Source organism: Cornus florida, unplaced genomic scaffold, assembly GCF_030987335.1.
Source record: "Cornus florida cultivar Cherokee Brave unplaced genomic scaffold, ASM3098733v1 CherokeeBrave_3.0.0_Hap2_Chr06, whole genome shotgun sequence".
NCBI lineage: Eukaryota > Viridiplantae > Streptophyta > Magnoliopsida > Cornales > Cornaceae > Cornus > Cornus florida.
The window spans coordinates 34,433,371-34,454,588 of NW_026775576.1; the positions used below are offsets into that span (position 1 = coordinate 34,433,371).

Sequence of the window (21,218 nt, forward strand, 5' to 3'; positions counted from 1 at the left end):
TAAGGACAAAAAGCTAGGACTATTAGTCGTACCAAGGTACATTTTATTATATATTTTTGGAGTTCGTGTTTTGGTTGGCTTTTACGCACTTTGCATTTCATTATCTTATGTTGCTTATGTAATTGGTTTTATGAGTTGTATGTTGGTCTGTCAGTGAGGTGAGTAGTAAGACTGACGCATATAGCGTCATCTCTTGGGGATAGTATGTTGGCATGGTCATGGGTGTTGTATGACATTTGGTATATGAGTTACATAGGCATTGGGTATGCATGGTACATATTAAGTGTGATGTGGGGTCACAGTTATGGGAAGGTGTGCATGAGTGCGGCATAGTTGCCATACGTGTATTACATTGATGGCATAGGAGTACAGATAGTGACCTTTCAGAGGTCAATATTGTTTTGTGAGTATTGATTCACGGTTTTGAGGTTGATTTGCGGCTTTACGGAAGATAAGCGATAGTCTTGTTTTCAGTGTCCTTTAGCTAAGCCCAAGGAGGCAGTGTGAGGTTGACTCACATCAGGGGTGGCTAATTGACATTTTTGCCCTTGCGACAAGCGGTTGACTTGTGCTAGTGGTATTGACAATTATAGTTTGGATTGAGTTGGGAGGTGACTATGATTGTTGTTAGATGTCCCCATAGGACATGATAGGGTTTGCATTGTGGTTGCTACCGATGGGTCTATAACCTAAAGGTAAGCAGTTTTGTGGTGAGTTCATTGCATGCTCGCATTTTGCGTGTTAGTACATTGGGGTTGTAGCCTTAAGAGCTAGGATTGCGAGAGCATGTGTATGTGTGTGGGCTATGAGTTTTATAGCTACGGGATAACATCAAGATTGAGTTATTTATAGTACGGGTGATTGACAATTTTGTGAGTAGCTTAGTCATGTCTTATAGAATGGATTGGTTTCGTCAGGGATTTGCTCGATAGGCTAGACTTATTGTGATTTAAGATTATTGTGAGTATTGATTCCTTTGGGATACAAGTGAGGTGTTAGAGTGAAGCTCTGAATTGTGAGTCTCTAGTCTTGAGTAGCTTTTGATTTGGTTATTACAAGGTTTAAGTCTTAAAGACCATGTGATTTGGATGAGGTAGATTTGATTGAGTATGTGAGGATTTAGGCCTTAAGTCGGTGACGATGTCATTGTTGTTTGAGTATGGGATTGGCCAAAATGGACCGGCCAGACATTTGTGGACCATACCCCAGCTCGAAACAAAATGTCAAGACACCGTTAAGCTTAGGGTAATGATTGTTCGTGTCATTAGAGATACTTATTGCTTCTGAAAACTTCATAGTAGCTTGAATGAGGATATGCCATAGGCCTGTACTAGACGTTGGTAATGCCACCTTACTTATGAGAACATTGTGGGGGGGTGCTAGGTACCGACGATGCTACCATGCTGACGAGTATGTGTGGGTGGGTCCTAAATGCTGACGAGGCTACCATTCTTTTAAGTATGTGTTGACAGACACTAGTCGCTAGTCAGACTAGCATATCAAGGAAGGTGTGTGCCATTTAATGATTGGTATGATTGAGGTGTGGAAGTATTCTTTTCGAACGGTGTTAGACTGACTGGTAGCAATGATGGTATTTGATGGTGTTGGTTTGCCTATAATGGCTAACTAGAGTTTGAGTTAGATCTTGGCATGGTTAAATGGCACGTTAGAGCTTATTGATTTCTTTCGAGCCTTTTCAAGGTTTGCAGTTGGTTGGAGATTCTCTAGAGAGATTTCTCTTTTGTGATGTGACGATATAGAAATGAGTAACGGAGTAATAATTTGATTAGGAGAATGAAAAAATGGTGTGAGGAAGAATGCCAGCACATTTTCTCCTTATGGAGGGTAGATTTCGGGGATGAAGTCTCTTAAGGAGGTAGATTGTAGCGTCTCGAATTTTTTAAATTTTTTTATTTAAAATTTCAGTAATTTTTTATGCATCGTTTTACGTGTTGTGCATCGATTAGAGTACCATGAGGACTCCGGTGGTCATTTGGGGCATTTCTTAAAGTTAGAACTCGTAGAAATGTATTTTGGTGCATTTTAGCATTTTTTGGATTTTCGGGTCAAGAGGTCCCACACGGGCCCCACGCCTACAAATTTTGTGCTTGAATTTATTTTCTGGATTCATGTACATGTTATACATGTTATTTGGTGTATAGGTGAGGGTATATGTCAGTTTTTGCATGTTAGTGGCTTGTTTATAGATTAGTGGGCATGTGAGGGCATTTTGGTCATTTTGTGAGTCAACCACATTTGACCTCACATGTGGGGGTCATGGGTCATTATTTTGGCAGACCATTCAACCCACTTTTGGACTATGCTTCCCCTCATTCTTCTTCGTCTCCATCCTTCTTCTTCATAGGCATTCATAACATTGTTTGTTTGTTCGAGGATGAATCATGGCATAGGCATTCATAACATTGTTGGTTTGTGGTACACTTGTGTGTGTGGATATGGTTAAGTTGATGTTTATATATATTGTTGCTAATGCCATACATTGTTAATTGCGTTGTTTTCCCATAATATCATGGACCCCTTACCTTACTCTCCTTCTTCTATATGTGTTTATTCACGGGGCTTTAAGAGCCATGCCTTAGGTATACTCTACTGAGCGATGGTGCTCACCCCTTATTTATAAACATTTTCAGGGTTTTGGAAGCGAGATGGAGGATGGGGCGTACTTACGAGTTTAGACGTAGGTAAGTTGATCACTTTGATCATCCCTTGTAAACAAGACTATTTTTATGTAAAGCATAGTATGAACTTGTAATACTTTGTAATCATTTCAAGGAAATGTAAGGCCATTGTTTTATTGATGTATGTTATCAAGCATGTTATTATTTTGACTATAAACGAACATGAATGTTTCAAATGGTGCATGGGTTCCATTTTGTTGTCATTTATATTCTTATATATCTTGTTTGAGTTGGTTGGAAAGTACCCAAATCACCTTCCATGGGACCTAAGAGGTATCCATGACCATACCCACTCAGTTTTAGCCTTTTCTAGACATTTTTCAGGGCTTTGGTCTTCTGGAACTGGTTCAACTTTCATGGAACTGGTTTAAGGGTGTAATTGGTTCATGTTTAGGCATTCTACCCATGTGGAACCAATTCAAGAAATCTGGTAGCGGTTCAAGTCCTCCAGTGCACCTTTTGGCTTTCACAGTTTGTCAACTTGGATCACCTGATTTCGGGTGGTCATAACTTCTTCGTTCCAAACCCAAATAGGGTCTTTCTTGAGTCAATTTTCAAGAATTTTGAGTTAGGTTTCCAATGAGACTAACCTAACCTTCAAATTCCATTCATGTTGAGAGATATGGTTCTTTTAGTGGGATAGTGTCAGAATTTCCCTTAGACCGAGTAAGGATACTTTTGGGAAATCATGACCAATGACCGTAAAACCTCTTTAAAAATCCATGGAATGACTAGAATATTTGTTTTAAACTTCATTTGACTAGATTAAGGTTAGATTATCCATACTTACTATAAAATGACCATTTTACCCCTAGTGTGTCCACGAGTTCGAGTAAGGACTCGGTTATCGATTCGGACCCCCGAGTTCGGGTCTTTACATATTCAATTTGAGGGTCAATGGTGGATTAAGTATAGGTACCCATATTAACCCGTTTAAACAAAATCCTTTCTTCTTTTTTTTTTTTTTCACTCTTCATTCTTTTTCTCCCTCTGTTTTCTACCTTTTTTTGTCATAAAAAAGAAAGAAAAAATTGTAACGCTTGAAATAAAAAAATAAAAAAAATTAATGTAATTTTTGTTTTATTTTTGTTATTCAACAATCATAATAGTAATAATATTACTAGAAAAGTTAAAAGTGCGTGATGATATTGCTGAGCCGAGCAAAGGCCGGATTTCTCCTTCAGATTTCACTGCAATTGACAATCAAAATGTCATGTCCGCCAACCAAGAAATTAAAGCTGCCTCTATCGCCTCACTTTCTGTCCAACAACTTCAAGACATGATAGTGAATTGTATAAAAGGACAATACAGTGGCGTCCCTTAAAGTGCTCGCATGTACTTAAAGCCTTACACCGAAAAAATTGACATCTTAAAACTGCCAGTTGGGCATCAACCTCCAAAGCTTCAACAATTTGACAGTAAAGGCAATCCCAAGCAACATATTGCACACTTCGTGGAAACTTGCGGCAATGCTGGAACAGATGGAGACCTCCTTGTTAAGAAATTCATTCACTCACTCAAAGGGAATGCATTTGATCAGTACACAGACCTCAAAGCTGGGAGTATTGACGGGTGGGAGTAGATGGAGCAAGAATTTCTCAACCGCTTCTATAGTACTCGCAGAATAGTGAGCATGTTGGAGCTTACTAACACTAAACAAATGAAGGATGAGCATGTGGTTGACTGCATTAATCGTTGGCGAGCTCTAAGTCTTAACTGTAAGGATTATTTATCTGAAATTTCTGCAGTTGAAATGTGTATGCAAGGCATGCACTGGGAGCTTCTTTACATCCTACGAGGGATTAGGCCTCACACATTTGAAGAGCTTGTTACTTCAGCCCATGATATGGAGCTTAACATGAAAAATCATGGTGCTAAGGAAGATGTTCCTGATAAACCCGACAGCCTTCAAGAAGATGAGGGAAGTGAGTCCAAAGAGGAAGACAAAATACTTCTTAACTCGGACGATGAAGTAGCTACATCTTTCATTACAAGCATCGTCTGGAGAGACTTGAATCAAGAAACGCATCATGCAACTATGATGACTTTAATGGAAGGTGCTCAGTCGAAGAAAGCATTAAGTCAAGGAAACCGTGGTAGAAGACCAAACTTGTCAAGAAAATTTGCTTTCAAGTACAAGAAGATTCTTGCAAAGTTGATGAATAATTAAAGATAAAGTGCTCCCCGATATAAGTCTAAACTATTACTGATACTCCCTGACACGAGTATAAAATGTCTACTTGAAAAAAATCAATTAAAAAAAATTTCCTTGGCATGAGTTTAAACTGTCTTTTTAAAAAATAAAAATAAAAAACCCTCTTTGACACGAGTTTAAACTATCTCCTAAAAAAAAAAGGCTCATTGACACGAGTAAAAACTGTCTACCTTTAAAAAAAAATCAAGAACTCATTCACATGACTATAAACTGTCTAACAAAAAAAAAAAAAAAAAAAACACTCCTTGACAAGAGTTTAAACTGTTTACCTGAACTCCTTGGCATGAGTTTAAACTGTCTTCTAAAAAAAAACTCCTTGACACAAGTTTAAACTGTCCCAAAAAAATAATAATAATAATAATAATAATCAAGAACTCCTTGACATGAGTATAAACTATTTGCAAATATAAATATATATATATATATATATATATATATATAGATGAACTACATGATGACTTGATCCCTGTTTAAGGTATGTAGGCATCTTGAAAGTTTGTTCCAAGTTTACTCAACCCAACAAAAAAAAAAAAAATGGCAAAGTGTGCTCATCGCATGATATCAAAAGTAATTTGTCGCACCCTATCAACTTAATGAAAAATGGCAAAGTGTGCTCATCTTCCCTAGGCATAGACTATGAAAACATTCATTAATGAAAAATGTTTAAACACCATTGCATAATCTCTATTCTTATTGTCTGAGATTCCCTTAGCCTCCAATCTCGTAGACTAAGAATAGGTTGAATATAGTTTAAGAACAATTAAATCTAAGATAAGGTATTAATTACTCAAAAACTACTTTACTTCATTAAAATCCCAATTTCTTAGAACATCTAAGTCAATTGCTCAAAACCATGCAATCAAAATACATAAACAGTTAAAATCCCAAAGTATAGAACAATCAAACCATAGTAATCGAATTTGGGTTACATCAATGCCCCAAGAGAAGATTTAGCTACTCATGATGATGGAAGATATCATCTTTTTTGTTGTGGACTTCATCATCATGGATTGCACTTCATTTATATGGATCTTCACCTTCAATACTTCAGAGAGAACTCAGAAACCCTAAAAGCCGCCAAATATTTGCAATAGAAAAGAACTAAAGGAAGGAGAGAGAGAGAGAGAGGGGATCTTAATGTGTCTTCTCATCTTATTTTATAGTGAAGAACAAGTCCTAATCCCCTTTGGATGAGTTTTAAAGCTTTTGGGAACAATTGGGCCCATAAGGAAACAAAGAGGGGTGATTTTACATCATTCCTGCATGTTTTTTTAACTTCCAGGATGTTTGTGCTCGAGCACAAAACATAATCTCCGCACTTAGTTTTCTGCCAGCAAATTGTTTGGAAATTGTAACGCTATTTTGACATATTTAGAATACGAATCTCGAAATCACTATTAGAGATAAAAATATCAAGCTTCGAGTCTTCTTTCCATAGCCTCTACGTTTGCCCAATTTGAAGTTTTGAGTGAAAAGTTATGCCTAAAACACTAAAGTAGGTCCAGAATTTTCATCAGTGCTTAAGCTCTGAAGGGTTGTGCTCGAGCACAAAGTTTTGTGCTCAAGCTCTGAGAGCTGAATTTTTTTGAAGTGACTTTTTCTTCAACACTTAGCCATTTTTCTTGAATTTTATGATTTGTGCTCGAGCACAAAAAGTTGTGCTCGAGCTATGGGGCCAGAATTCTTGCAAATCTACCTGATTGAGTCCCAAATTGACCCGGAAGGCCCCGAACATCTCCTAAAGCACCAGGAACATTGCAATATGCTCTAAATACATGGAATTGACCTTTTGTTTTTTTGCGTAAAACCCTACAAAAGGCAAATATTCAAAAATAAGTGTAAAACGTGTATATAACTATCACTAAAGTGTTAACATACATACGTTTAGGGGCTCGAATATGCAATATTCAGTGCTCATTAGCAAGCGCCCACCAGTTACATTAGTCCATTGGTGAGTATCATTCTCATACATCAATTACTGTATTACAAATAATCCTGTGGATCCCATGTACCTCCATAATAGTACGTAGATGAACATGCATATTTGATTATTTCTTCTTCAGTAGTCGGTGTGGTGTCAAGACCCAAAGCACGAAATTGCATGCAAAAGTGGAGTGTAGTGTGGCCAAGTTTAAATTTAGAGATTGCCACTACTACTTCTAACTATAAATATAGTTAGGGTGAGTAGGGATCGTCCCAAGGGAAATAGAGTGTATTATACTTGGAAATCAAGGTCAGATTAGTAGGTCGAGTAATCAAAGATCTTTTGATTGGTTAATTAAACTACAATGTCAACTAAATAGATGCAAGGTAAAGCAATTAAAATAGAGTAAAATGTAGAGAATATAAGAGAGGGATCTTGGGACTTAGAAGTCACCACTAAACATCACCTTCCTAGACACTCAATGTGTAATGAATGAGGGGGATTATATGTTGCAATATTAGTGTGTTTCATTGATTGAATCAACAAGCATGGATGACTAATTAAGTATACATTGTCTAAACAAACTAGTGAATATCACAACATATCAAATTAAGCCATTATTTCTTCCTTTAAGTCCACAATCAATACACATCATCAAAATAGAGAAATATACAACTTGCATTCATAAGCATAGAACATCAAACAATAAGCATGGATTGTCTTCCCATCTAAGAAAGTAAGGCAACTACACTACAACTAAGCTAGGGACATGAAAATTAAACTAATTAAACTAAGAAAGAGGTACAATCCATCAAGAAATGAGTATAAACCATCAAACAAAAAATAAGAGTATTCCATTAAAGCACCATGCCTTGACCATCACTAGATTCATAGCATCAACACACATAGATATGCATCAATATCACAAAACCTAGAGATAAACACATGAACATCTATTCTAGCATACAAAGATATATGAATAGAATGAAATGATCAATTAGAAGTATTAAACCATACAAATCATTGTAGAAACAAGATTCATATATAAATCAAGTGTCAAGGCAAGAATTACAACACAAATCCCCTCAAAGTACAAAACATCGAAGTCTAGGAGGCATGCTTAGGGCTATCTCTAGCCCCAAGAGAATGGTTTAGCCACTCATTAATGTAGTCATCCAACCCTCAAGGGTCATCTCTATGGTAGGAATGATCTTTTTCTCCTTGATGGAAACCCTAGATGAGTGGAAGAACTCCCAAATGGTGTGTGTCTCTCTAATCTCTAGACTCCTCCGACCTCTCTTGATTATATGGTTCCTTTCTCTAAGATTGTATATGTGTAAAATGGCTCAAAATCCTTATATAAGTAGCTCCAGTGTCACACCCAATGGTCAAACCTCGTGCACTAGGACCTCTAAATGATTGCACCACGAGCACACCTTTTAATTGGCTGGAACTCTGTTTTTTCGCACTTGAGGAGGTTCGATTGATCACAAGGGTGGTCAGATCAATCGAACCATCGCCTTTTTGGAATAAAGGCAAATCTGAGATATTTTTAGGATATTTTGGGAAAAGGACAAAAGTGGTAGGTGGGGATAAGATCAAAGAAGTCCGATCGATCGAAGTAATGTTGGATCGGTCGAAGATAGGAATTTCCTGAGGATAAGGACAAGAGGCTCGATCCATCTTGGCATGGTTGGAATGATCACTGTGAGATCGATCTAAGCTTGTTCTGATCGATCGAAGTTTCCTATTTTCTACCACTTTGCTTTCACTTTGCTCCTTTCTTCCACTAAGCTTAGGATTGCATCTTTTATGCTATAATTCAGCTGAATTGACTTATTTTGGGGATAAGTACCTGAAAAGGGAAATAACATGAAATTAGACTAAAACGGGAAAATAAGATAGGATAAGGTCCTAGAATACCCAAGTTTAAGGGGTTTAAATGCGTACTTTTCAGCGCTCATCAGTAGTGGCCTTTATATTATAAGAATAAGCTTTTTTAGTCAAATCATGCACACGTTACATTTGGTTGGATGAATAGATAGTGGCACTGGTCAATTTTGTAAAGTTATGGGGCTAACAGATAGCAAGTTGTCCAAAAAGTCAAGACTTATATTTGCGGGAAAAAAATTCTTAATTTTTATTTGAAATTCAAAATGAATATAATCATTTTAAAGTTGTGTCACATTAATGGTGAGAAGGTGGTTACTGCTCAAGTATTCATCATGCTTTTTGTGTGTGTGTGTGTGTGTATGTGTGTGTGTGTGTGTATATTGAACATATAACGCCCTTATAGGTTCTAAAAAACCCCTAACATTTATTGGAGGGGCAAATAAGGACCTCCCATCAATTGGTTGTTAATGGGGTGATAAAAATACTATAATGCCCTTCCTACAATTAAAAAATATATAAAATAAAAATTCAATTAATGTAAAATTACTATTATATCCTTTATTTTTGAGATTTATATATAAAAGGAAGGGTGTTTTGGGAATTAAAAAGAGTAATATTGGTATTTATTAAATTTAATCAGTCATGTGTCAGGCACATATATTTTTTTTAATGATGCATTTTTAATGGTAACAGCTGAAAAATCATTCTTACAACATTTTTAAATTCTTGAGGGAGTTATATAGCTAAAGTAAAAGAGGGGTGTTATTTGCTCAAAAAGTAAACCTTGTGGGTGTTTTAGATACTTAACCCTTATTTTGAATGATAAAGTAAACATATGCACCCTCTACGTTTTATTCTAATATCGCTCCAACACTCAACCCTTGTGAAGAAGAGCTTAATTATACCGTCCAGACTAGAGCCCATTAGTATATTTTTATGGGTACTCCCTGAACTGTTATGGTTTTGTAAGAAACCCCCTTGAACTACAAAAAAAAAAAAAAAAAAAAAAAAAAAAAAAAAAACCCCCTTGAACTATGTTTTTGTTGCATTTAACCCCACCAGGTTTACTTTCGATGCCGGAAAGTGCAAAAAACCAATTTACCCTAATAAAAAACTACACCATTTTAAACTTATACCCTTAATGCTATGTTCAGTTGGAAGGAAAGAAGAGGGGTGGAAGGAAAATAGAGATAATATAAGGAAAGAAAGGATAATAGGATGACTCATCATTCCTCATTCACAAATTTTCATCCTTCCAAATATGGACGGAAGATGGGAGAGAAGACAAGTGAAACCATTATAGAAGTTTTAAATTATTACATCATCCTTCATAAATATTTAATAAATTTCATAAATAAAGTAGTGATGGGTTTAATGGTAAAAATAACTTAAAAACTTATATTTCTTTCATCTAACCGAACAAAAATAGGAAAACACTTAATCTCTCCCCTAGGGATGCCTTAGCCATCCCTTATTCTCTCCCTTCCATTCAAATTTTTTTCCTTCCTACCGAACGGAGCACAAGTCTTACAATCTATTTTACTTAATATATACTGTTCACCTAACCACAAACGCAACTAATAAAATAGAGATAAAGAGAGAAAGAAATGCATAGGGATAGAGAGAGAAAGAAGGAACCAGTGAGAGAACTCAAGAGACGGCATTCATGGCACAGGAAAAAGAACCACAAAGAGGCAACATCTATGAGAGACCATCATCGTCTTCTAAAGAACCTCCTCAAATCCATACTCTCTTGGTACGAATCAGCCTCTTCAATCACATCATCTTCTTCTTCTGGGTTGCCAGCATTGTACGCTTCTGTTCTGTCGGAGGTTAATTCTCTGGGCCTACCACTGATGCAGAGAATTAAACTTCTTTCTCTCTACTACTCTGCAATCCTTCATTTCGAAGAACAATTCTCAGTCAATAGTCCCAAATCAGAAACCTTAGCAATCAATAACTATGACATCAATTGGCATTCTTAATCTGAACTGCTCAAAGGTGTGCTGGCCATCAATTAAAAGGATTTCTAAAAATACGCCGGATCAATTTTGTCCTTGATGAGGTAAAATCGAATCCGAAGCAATTCGTGAAGTTTTTGAATTTGGAGTGATCAAGTCGTGGATGGTGTCGCCACTGTAGAAACATCTGGATTTCTTGTTCGGTTGGGTATAGTTTTTCATTCTTCTCTCTAGGTACCTAATCTCATCACAACTCCATTAAGAGACCTAACAAAGTGGGTCTTCCTCTTGTGCCCATCACTATTCACTACCACCATAATCCCTCTCACCCAACTCTAAAATTGACCACTCAGTTTCAATTAATCAATTCACAACCACAATATCTCCTATTCTTGTTGTCCTGTAATTAGACTCGAACAGAGTAATCAGGAAAAGGAATTTAACAATCTCTCGACCTCTCAGTTCTCTCTCTTCGATTGATTGATTATTGCTCAACAATCACAAGTATGTCTAATATATATATAAAAACAAAGGGAGAAGGAGAGAGATAAGCAATATATATAGATATCTAATGACAGGGTAAGATAGAGGTTCAGATTGCCCTATCGAATCAATGTGTGTGTGCGCGTGTGTGTAGTTTTTTTTTTTTTTTTTTTTCATAATTGTGGTTGAATTGTGTGTGTAGGTTTAGTTTGGCCAACAAGGTTTAATTCGAATGGTGGAAAAAAAAATGGAGTTCTCATTAATCTATTGAGCTCCTAACTCTGCAACGGCATGAGTTGGTTTTTATGTGTTGTTTTGGTCAGCAAGATTTTTTAATTTATTAAAAGTATGCCAAGAAAATGATGAACAGTGTTTTTATCTCTCTCTATGTGTATTTACATCTGTAGATATAAGGGATAATGGTGTGTTTGGATGTATAGACATAAGGGATAAGGGTGTGTTTGGATGTAATAGTAAATTAAAGAGTTGTTTGGGTGTTGTGGATATAATAAGGGTAAATAACACTCAGATCCCTTAAGGTAAGGTCATTTTTCACCTGTATGAAGATTTTGGTTTTTGACGGGCGTGTATTTCATGATATTGTCGTTGCAGATACACTCCGTGCAAAAATTATTTATTTTCCTACAATCACTTTATTAAAAATGTACAATGATAAGCAGGGTCAAACCCAAGGGAATGCTATGATGAAAAACTACTCTGAATCCAAGTGAATTTAAATCTAACCTAGTTAATCAAAGTGGTAGAAGAATAGATTTTGAAATAATTAAAACTAAAATAGAATTAAATAAAAATAATAAAAAGATAAAATATAATGGAACCAACTTTACTACAAATCTCATAACAATCACTAATCATATCTAACATGGGAAATTTCATTCTATGTATGACTATGATTCGTGTGGCTACAAGCACACAACGATATCGTCAAGAAGATAAATGTACATATAATCAAAAGCTAAGTATAACCCATTTTTGGTTGGCATGGACCGTCTACCTAACTACATTATTCTAAGGTTGTAGTACGGTCCATCTTCCCTAGGCATGGCCTATCAAATCCGTTGCATTACATGCCATGAAAACCATTGCACAATCATCATTCTCACTCTCACTATAAGAATGATTTTGAGCTTACTCTTGCACAATCATTATTCTCACTCTCACTATAAGAATGATTTTGAGTTTACTCTTACACAATTATCATTCTCACTCTCACTATAAGAATGATTTTGAGCCAACTCTTGCACAATCATCATTCTCACTCTCACTATAAGAATGATTTTGAGCTTACTCTTGCACAATCATTATTCTCACTCTCACTATAAGAACGATTTTGTGCTTACTAAAGATATATTTTCTGTCTAAATTGTGCAATTATCACACATATGAATAAATTTCCCCAATTATAAACATAATCAGAAAATCATTATTTGAAATATAATTACATTAATTCCAAATACTAAAAATAAACAAAATAAATAAAAATAAACACAAGGACGGGGCAAGAGCCCCTTCTCTAGACTCCAATCCGTCCGTCTGCTCTCTCTGTCTCAGTTTATCTCTTCTATCCTAGCTTTAGCCATTTAAAGGAATAAATTTCTTAACTCTCTTTGTGACGGCCCTGGTTTTTTAAGCCAATGCGTCCTGTAATGAACCGAAGATTGACCCGATAACGGATCCGAATGTGGAAGCAAAAACAGAAAACAAGACTCTAAGAAGCAAAGTGACCTTCCATGAGGTCGTGGAACTCAATGAGAACTGACGTGGAAGCAAAAGATCAAAAATATGACAAATAAGCCCCCAGGGGCAAAATGATAATTTTTTAAAAATATGAACTGGGGCACCACTGAGCACACCGCTGGGAAGACAACGAAAAACTAATCAAGATGGACTTCAGAATCGCATGATTCAAAGTCCGGACAGAGGAGACACGGCATGACGAAGAAAAACAAGCACTTAAGGCAAAAAGGGTAAAACTCGTAATTATCCAGAAAGATCCGGGTGCAACCGAGCACACCGTTAGAATTTACTATTACATCCAAACACGAAGAAGAAACCCAAACAAGAATCAACGTCATGACGTCGAGACCCAAACAAGAATCAACGTCATGATGTCCAAAACGAGGTCTGAAACGAATTTTTCTGGAAAAACACGAAGAAGAAACCACCCCTAAAATTGAGTTTTCTACCCGACTTTGTGGAAGGAAACGAAAAAGACACACTGTAAAATCCCCAAAATGCCTTTAGATCAGAATTAGACAAGAGGGCAAAAAGCTGCTATAGTAACTGTCCACATCTGAGATCAAAAACGGGCTACCAAACGAATTTTTTAGAAAAATACGAAGAAGAAACCCCTCCCGAAATAAAATTTTCTACCCGACAACTCAGAAGAAAATGAAAAAAAACTCACTGTAAAATGCCCAAAATGCCCCTTCATGAAATCAGGTCATGAGGGTTAAAAAACTACTAAAATGCAAAACTGAAAGCTGAACTTTGTGAGGGATTTCCTATACCAAGATGACATTTTCCGAAAAAATACGAAGAAGAAACCCCCCCCCCCCTCCGAAAATCACATTTTCTAAGTGACCATGTGAAGACCGAAATTTATTTCTCGAAAGGAAAACCCTAAAATGCCCTAAAATCATATTATGCAATAAAAATGTAAAATGAATCCATAGGAGGCTCAAATCACCAAGGATGAGGTTTTTCTTGAAAACGATCATGCATGCAAATGTAACTTACCCATTAGGACGTGCTACAATGGTCCACGGCTTAAAAATATCGCCGATGCAAAATTCGACCCCCCCCCCCCCCCCCCGGGGCCAAAAAGGCAAAAATGAACTAGAAATGGTAAATTTGAAAACTAAAATTAACAGATAATTTCAAATTATTGTTTGGCCCTTGGCCACACTTCATGCATATTAAGTAGGTCCTAATGAATGTGCTCGTCCACACTTTGTATCACCCGATTTGAAAATGAACCCTTAAAGGCTCGGATTTTACTATTTTAGCTCAAAATACAAAGTATGAAACTAAAATGCAAAAATGAAAACAAAATGGTGATTGGCCCTTGGCCACACCTCATACATATTAAATGAATGCTAGATAATGAATTTCATACCCGATGCACACTCCGATGCAAAAATGTCATGCTAAAACCCTAATTTCTCATATATTCTCATTAAAGACAAGATTTCAACATTTATGAATATACATGAATTTCAAATATGATTTGGTCCTTGGCCTCATATCATATACATAAAATGAGAATCAAAAAGTGTGCTTAGGCACACATTACAACCCTAAAAGTGCCCCGAAAGGGCCCCATCGGGTCCGAAAAAGCGAAATTTAAGCAGACGCGCTCAAACGGCAAAACTCCGTGAATGAAAAAGAACCAAAATGAGAAAATATGAATAATAAAAGAAACAGCGTCAAAAACTGAGTCTCGAGTAGAGAGATATGCCCCGAACAAGTTCGGCGGCAACTAGGGCCAGAAACCCTAAAAGTGGAGAAAAATGACCAGAAGGAAATTTTAAGAGCACACAACTCGATGAAATGTGAAAAAGAATCCCGTATGAGGATCCAGGCTCAAAACGAGTATTTAACAATAACTTTCATTAATTGCACAATGGCCCCTCCAAAAAGTGAAAACTGCACTAATAGCACAGAAAGAAAATAACTTCCAAAAATATTTTCTTAAAAACCCCTAAAATAAAATATCTTCAAAAGATATTTATGAAAAACACCCCAAGAAAAGAAAAAGATTCTAAAAAACTATGCATCCATGTCCCTATAGACACCGAGAGCAACCAGAGTACTTTACTGCAAAAGTAAAGATACATATTTCATGGAAACCACTTAGAATGAAGATACGTGAAGTCAAAAACCAACTCCGGATAAAAAAAGTGAGGTTATGTCAACAAAGTGGCGAACGAGGAAAAGACAAAATAGGGAAAAGGACGAAAAGTGAATAGTGTCAAAAAACGAAAAATGTGGAAATGACTCGGTCCTTAAAGGAAGTTATCAACCCAGGGGAAAGAGTCTCAGAAACCATTTTCGAGCACTCGAGACAACACTAAGTGACGAGAAACCAAATACATAATAGAAAAGACAACGGAAAAAATTTATCCACAAAATTTGAGGAAAAAGGAAAGGAAGAAAATGACCGGGTCATTACAACCTACCCTCCTTAAAGGAATTTCGTCCCCGAAATCAGGAACAGACAAAAGAGAACCGAACAAGATCAAAGCAAGATCAAACCAAAGGACAAACCATAAGGTGCTAAAGGACAACTCCAAAAGCTTGAAGGTCATCCGAAAGGACACAAAAATCAAGAACTGAGTGACATTTCCCAAACGAATCAGCATATCAACTCAAAGTCAATCACCGAGAGAATCCCTAAGACAACAACAAGTCAAATCATGATAGATGGCTAAGAATGATATGGCAATACGAACAATGACCAGAACCCGCCCACACTTACTCGTCAGTAAGGTAGCATGACAGTAAAAGGCACTAGTTCATAACATGCCCTCAACAGATCAACTCAGAAAGAAACTTTTCGATACAAATGACATCAATGTCGAAAATGATCATTACCAAAAGCACTACGGAAACCAAGCATCTGCGAGATTTGGGGTAGCTAATCCCAAAACTTTAACAACAATGTCATTGGTACAGTTACGCTGAAGGCCTTAAATCCCTAATGCTGGAGTAACAACAACCCCCACATCTTAAAATGTTATAACAACAACACCAGTCACGAACCCACAACCTAACAAGTCTATGCCCTCAAGCCAATGGATCGGACCCACAAAACCAAAAACCTATGCACCGATCTGAAGTAGACCTACCGTAAGGCTACATACAGAAGACAAAACGCTGGGTCAAAATCCCTATAGTGGACAACTAAAACCTCAAAATGCAAGTCTATTACGTAGCTCACACATAATAATCTTGACAACTAAGGTCACAAAACCCCAACAATATATGCAGGAAAGATGAAGTAGTATAAACCAAATACTCACATAGTGCATACTTGCAAAAATTAAATGACATAAATCAAATAATATAATAGTACTAAGTATAGTACATATAAGGTAAACCAAATAAACCAAATAATATAATAGTACTAAGTACTAAGTACAGCGCATAGTAATTTGATTGCAATTCATGATGCAGGGGTTACTATTACTGATCCAAATGATATTCACAGGAGGTTTGTTGATTATTTTCATCAAGCATATGCAGGAGGGAATACTGAGTTAGATGAACCTGAGCAAAAATATATTAGGAAAACCCTTGGAGTTGAAGATATCAGTATATTACAGGCTGCTGTTACCAAAGATGAAGTGAAGATCACCATATTTGAAATGGGAGCTGACAGAGCCCCTGGATCGGATGGATTCACAGCTAGATTTTTTCAGCAATACTGGTCTATTGTGGGAGATGATTTCACAGAGGCTATCATGCAGTTTTTTCAGAATCCAGTGTTGGGCAGTGATAAGCGCCGAATATTGCATATTCAAGCGCCCTTAATTGCATTATTTAAGTCCATTGTTTGTTTAATTATGTAGATTACCTTTATATGCACGTTTTTGCGTATTTTCAGGTTCATTGGCCAAAAAGAAGCAAGAAGGATGCTTTGTGGAGTTTTGAACATCAAAGGTCACAATACTGAATTTCTGGTAGCAGTGGAACCTGGATTTTGCTCGCCATTTTGACCTTGTAAACTCAAGAACTGGACTTCCCTCATAACATGACATATTTAGAGATCTGAATTAGCTTTCTAAATCTTCAAGCGGTTTGTCATTTGGAGTTCGGAGCAGAGAGTTATGATCTTCTTATCATAGGTGCTCAGAACTGCCTGGCAGCAATGAATTTCGGCCTTTCTCTTCAATTTCGACCAACCATCCTTGAGAATTGGATCTCCACCAAAACATGAATTTTTTAGAGCTCTGAATTAGCTTTCCAAATCTTCAAACGGTTCATCATTTGGAGTTCAGAGCGCAAAGTTATGGCCGTTTTACCAAAGTAGGTCCGGGCGGAGCAAACCAAGCATAAGGCATTCTGGCCAATTTTCGAGTGCTCGAGGCCTTATTTCGAGTTCTCAAAATTAGGGCAGATTGCTTCACGAGATCAGCAGTGGAGTCAGGACTTTGCTCGCCATTTTGACCCAGAAATCTTGAGAACTAGACTTCCATCATAACATGAAAGATTTAGAGCTCTGAATTAGCTTTCTAAATCTTCAAATGGTTCATCATTCGGAGCTCAGAGCAGAGAGTTATGGCCTTGTTACCAGAGGTGCGCAGAACTGCCTGGCAGCACTGAAGTGCTGCCTTTCTCCCCATTTTTGACCAACCAGACTTGAGATTTGGGTCTTCATCAAAACATGAAGTTTTTAAAGCTCTGAATCAGCTCTCCAAATCTTTAAACGGTTTGTCATTCGGAGTTTGGAGCACAAAGTTATGGCCATTTCATCAAAGTAGGTCTGGGCGGAGCAAGTGAAGCATGGAGCTTTTTACACTAAATTTGAGTGCTCGAGGCCCTATTTTGAGCACTCGAAATTTGGGCAGTTTGCTCCACGAGACAGCCCACTTGTGCTCTGAAATTTCTAACTTTGGATTTCCCTATTAATGAGGTGGTTGGGGATGTTTTTTTGGAGGAGAGAGAGGGTTTTGTTGGAGGACAAAAGGCAACCAAAGGCCACACATTTCATATCCTTGAATTTTTGCAAGATAGAGGAGAGAGAAGAGAGCAAAGAGGAGGAGTTCTTGAAGCTTCAATGAGGAAGCTCGAAAATAGAGGGGAAAGCCTTGCTTCTTCCTTCATCTAGGGCCACCATGGGTAATTAAACCTCCTCTAGGGAGGTGATGAAGCTCCATTTTGTAAGCTTTGCTTTGTTTTGATTTATATTTGGGGGTCAATATATGTATGTAATCCTTCCATGAACTAGAGCTCTTCATTTGATGTAATGAATTTCAATACCTATACATAATCATCTTGAGTTAAATATCTTGTCTTAGATGGTTTTTCTCCTATGATTATATTGCTACATTTTCATAGTGACAATGGAATGGAGTTTATGGAAGTGTTGTTAATGGCATGATATTTAGGAGATTTGATAATCTATTGCTTAGGATCTTCCTTTGATAGATTATTCTTGGATTCTATGTCATGTGTTTCTACTATGTGATTAAGGGCTTGATAACTCTATGCTTAGTGAGTATGTCTAAGGTTACAACCTAGTTTAGGTAACCAAAACAAGCAATGCTTTGATAGGTTATTCTTACCTATTGATTTCATAAATTTCTTGAAGGGAATGTAATAATTTGTGTTGTTGCATCCTATGGTTATACATATATGTTATTCCCCTAAGTAAATCATATCCTAGCATGCTTATTGATGGTTGTGGAGTCTCTTCCCTAGTCTCTTCTCTATTGTTCAATTTCATCCTAAATTCCTTGCAAATTAGTGTTTTATGCACTTTGAATTCCTAATTTAAGTGACAACAAACAAAACCTTTATGAACACCCCCTCATCATTCTAGAAAGATTGTAGACACTAAGGTTGCCGTAAGACTAGCGCAGTCCCAGTGGTTCGACTTACCCGACCAATAGCCCTATTTTACAATGATTCGTGCTATTGCGAAGGTTGATGTATAGTTGATCAATCGATCAATTTTTGGCACCGTTGCCGGGGACTGCAAACGGTTTAGCGACCAAAGTTCTAGGGTTAATTTAGCTTGATTGTGCATATTGTGTTTTGTGAATATTTCTTGTGTGTTTTAACCATCTTTGTGTTGTAAGTGAGATCCTAGGGACTCGAAGCTCGCCGTGGGAATGCTAACAAATTGTGAGTCTAGAGGACCCCAGGTAAGTCTCGTGACTTCTAGTTTCGAATTGTGGATATTGTGCATGTGTTAAGCTTAGAAGTAGTTAATTTATTTGTGAAGCCCTTGTCGAGGCTATTTTTGTTTTACTATATTGTAAAGCATCGGTCCTTGTCGTGGCCATTTATTTCCTATCTTGTTGATAATTGAGGAGAAAGGGATCATTATATGTGGAGTTGATGATAAAGAATTATTGTGTTGATTATGTTGTGTGTTGTTGATATTTAACTCCTAGATGGAGAATAATTATCTCCTAACTTAATTCTACGCACCACATGCGTTTTGTGCTTTTTGCTCTAGTAATTCACATCATACAAGAGATTGTCTTCCAACGAGATAATTCTCGGATTTTTATCTAGAGCAACCAAATGAAAATTTCTTTGAACCGGGTAGTGATCCATACTTCAATGGTTACAACTCAGGTTGGGGAGACCAATAAAACTTCTTGTGGCATGACATAGGAAATTCAACCCCACAATCTCATATGCAACCTTTTCAACCCAATGATCATTCTTTCCCGCCCTCTTCTCCTTTTCCACCGTCTCCATTGGATGAGCTAATTGTTGCTAACAAACAAATGATGGAGTCTATGCACACGCAAATGATGGACTCCAACAATCAACTATTGGCTTCCCTTGCTAACATGCAATCCACAGTAGAGTCTATCAATCAAGTGGTACCATATCACCAATCCCAAGTTAGTGCAATGATAGATGACCAAATATCTCAAATTCAATAAAGGATTAATGCTAAAAATCATGAAGAGGAGGAAACATTTTCATTTGAATTTATGGCCAATCCAAAAGAAAATTCTATGAATGATGAGATTACTCCTAGTAACTTTCATCATGAGAATGATCAAGTGGTTATTACATGTGAAAATGATGAAATGGTGGTTGAAGATCAAATTATTGCCCCACACAAAATGAAGCAATTGTGGTTCAAAATGGGAAAAATAATGATGTAGAGATTGTCTACCCTACTCCAAAACAGCCCCTACATAATCCTTTGCTTGATGCACCTCCTTCAATGGAGGATCATCTAAAAGCTTGTTTGGCTCATTTCAATTGTGAGGATTTTAATGTTGACAATTCCATTTCGGAGGTGAATTCTTTGCTTAATATTCATCCACATATTCATTCTCTTCCTTGGTCAACATCAAATGTATCTCTTTCTTGGGAGCTTGCATCTCATCCCATTCCCTCACTTGAGTTGTCTCAAATTGTTGAGCCCGAACCGCCAGATAAGTGTGAGGAGGATGTTGAAATTTTGAAGGATAAGTTGTTGAGCATTCCCGTGCTCAATGTGACCCTTCAAAAGCCTTTGCTAGGTGCACTCTCACCTACTCCATCTTCCTATAATCCAAATCAGCCCCATAGCCCAAAGTACTTCATTGAGGATGAAGAGTGGATTGAGGTCTTTCCATTACCTCTTTCCAACTTTTGTCTTCAAGCTCTTTTTCTTCCGCTTCCAAACGAACTTTTTTACTTAAGGAAGCTTGAATCTCTAGAGAGACATGGTATAGGGTAAGGAGGACTAACCTGATCTCGGTGTGTCTAGCTATCGACGCTAAATTTAGCACTCATGGGAAGCAATTCTTTCAATTTCCAAGCTTCCCTCCTTTCAATTGCCTGAGCCTTGAAATTTTCTGGGAAATGGTTTCGAAAAGCCAAAAATTTGATTTTCCTAGAATGCTCTTCAGTTGTGTTCCACAATTTTAGACCGGCTTCTTAGACCTTCTCAACTCTTGTTTTCATTCCCGGAAGTTTCCGGCTCTATCAGGCAATTTTCTCGGACTTTCGACATGGCACTCACATGCATAACCTCTCATCTTCAATGCATTGTTGAAATGTTCTTAATCTCATCCATGCATTGAAGAGATGTTCCAAAGTTTGAAAATTTTCTCAAAATCATCCATGCATTGTGTGAGGTTGCAAAAGTTGGGAAATCTTCTTGAAATCATCCATGCACTCATTGAAAAAAAAAAAAAATTTGCACAATTTGAAAATTTTTCTAAATTTTCCATGCATTGCAATGAAGTGTAGAGTTTGACAATTTTCCCTCCTTGCATTAGAATGGATTGAAGTTCAAAAGTTGAAAGTTCATCCATGCAATATTGCATTTTTGCATGCAT

General features: G+C 37.0%; 1 long non-coding RNA gene across 1 annotated transcript; it reads right to left on the minus strand.

Annotated features, from left to right (window-relative positions):
• Positions 1-7,861: 7,861 nt before the first annotated feature.
• On the minus strand, positions 7,862-11,502 carry LOC132311315 (uncharacterized). Its single transcript, XR_009482923.1, has 2 exons — positions 10,370-11,502; positions 7,862-8,693 (listed from the first exon to the last, which is right to left on the minus strand). It is a non-coding gene; the product is annotated as an uncharacterized LOC132311315 (long non-coding RNA).
• Between the last annotated feature and the right edge of the window lie 9,716 nt (positions 11,503-21,218).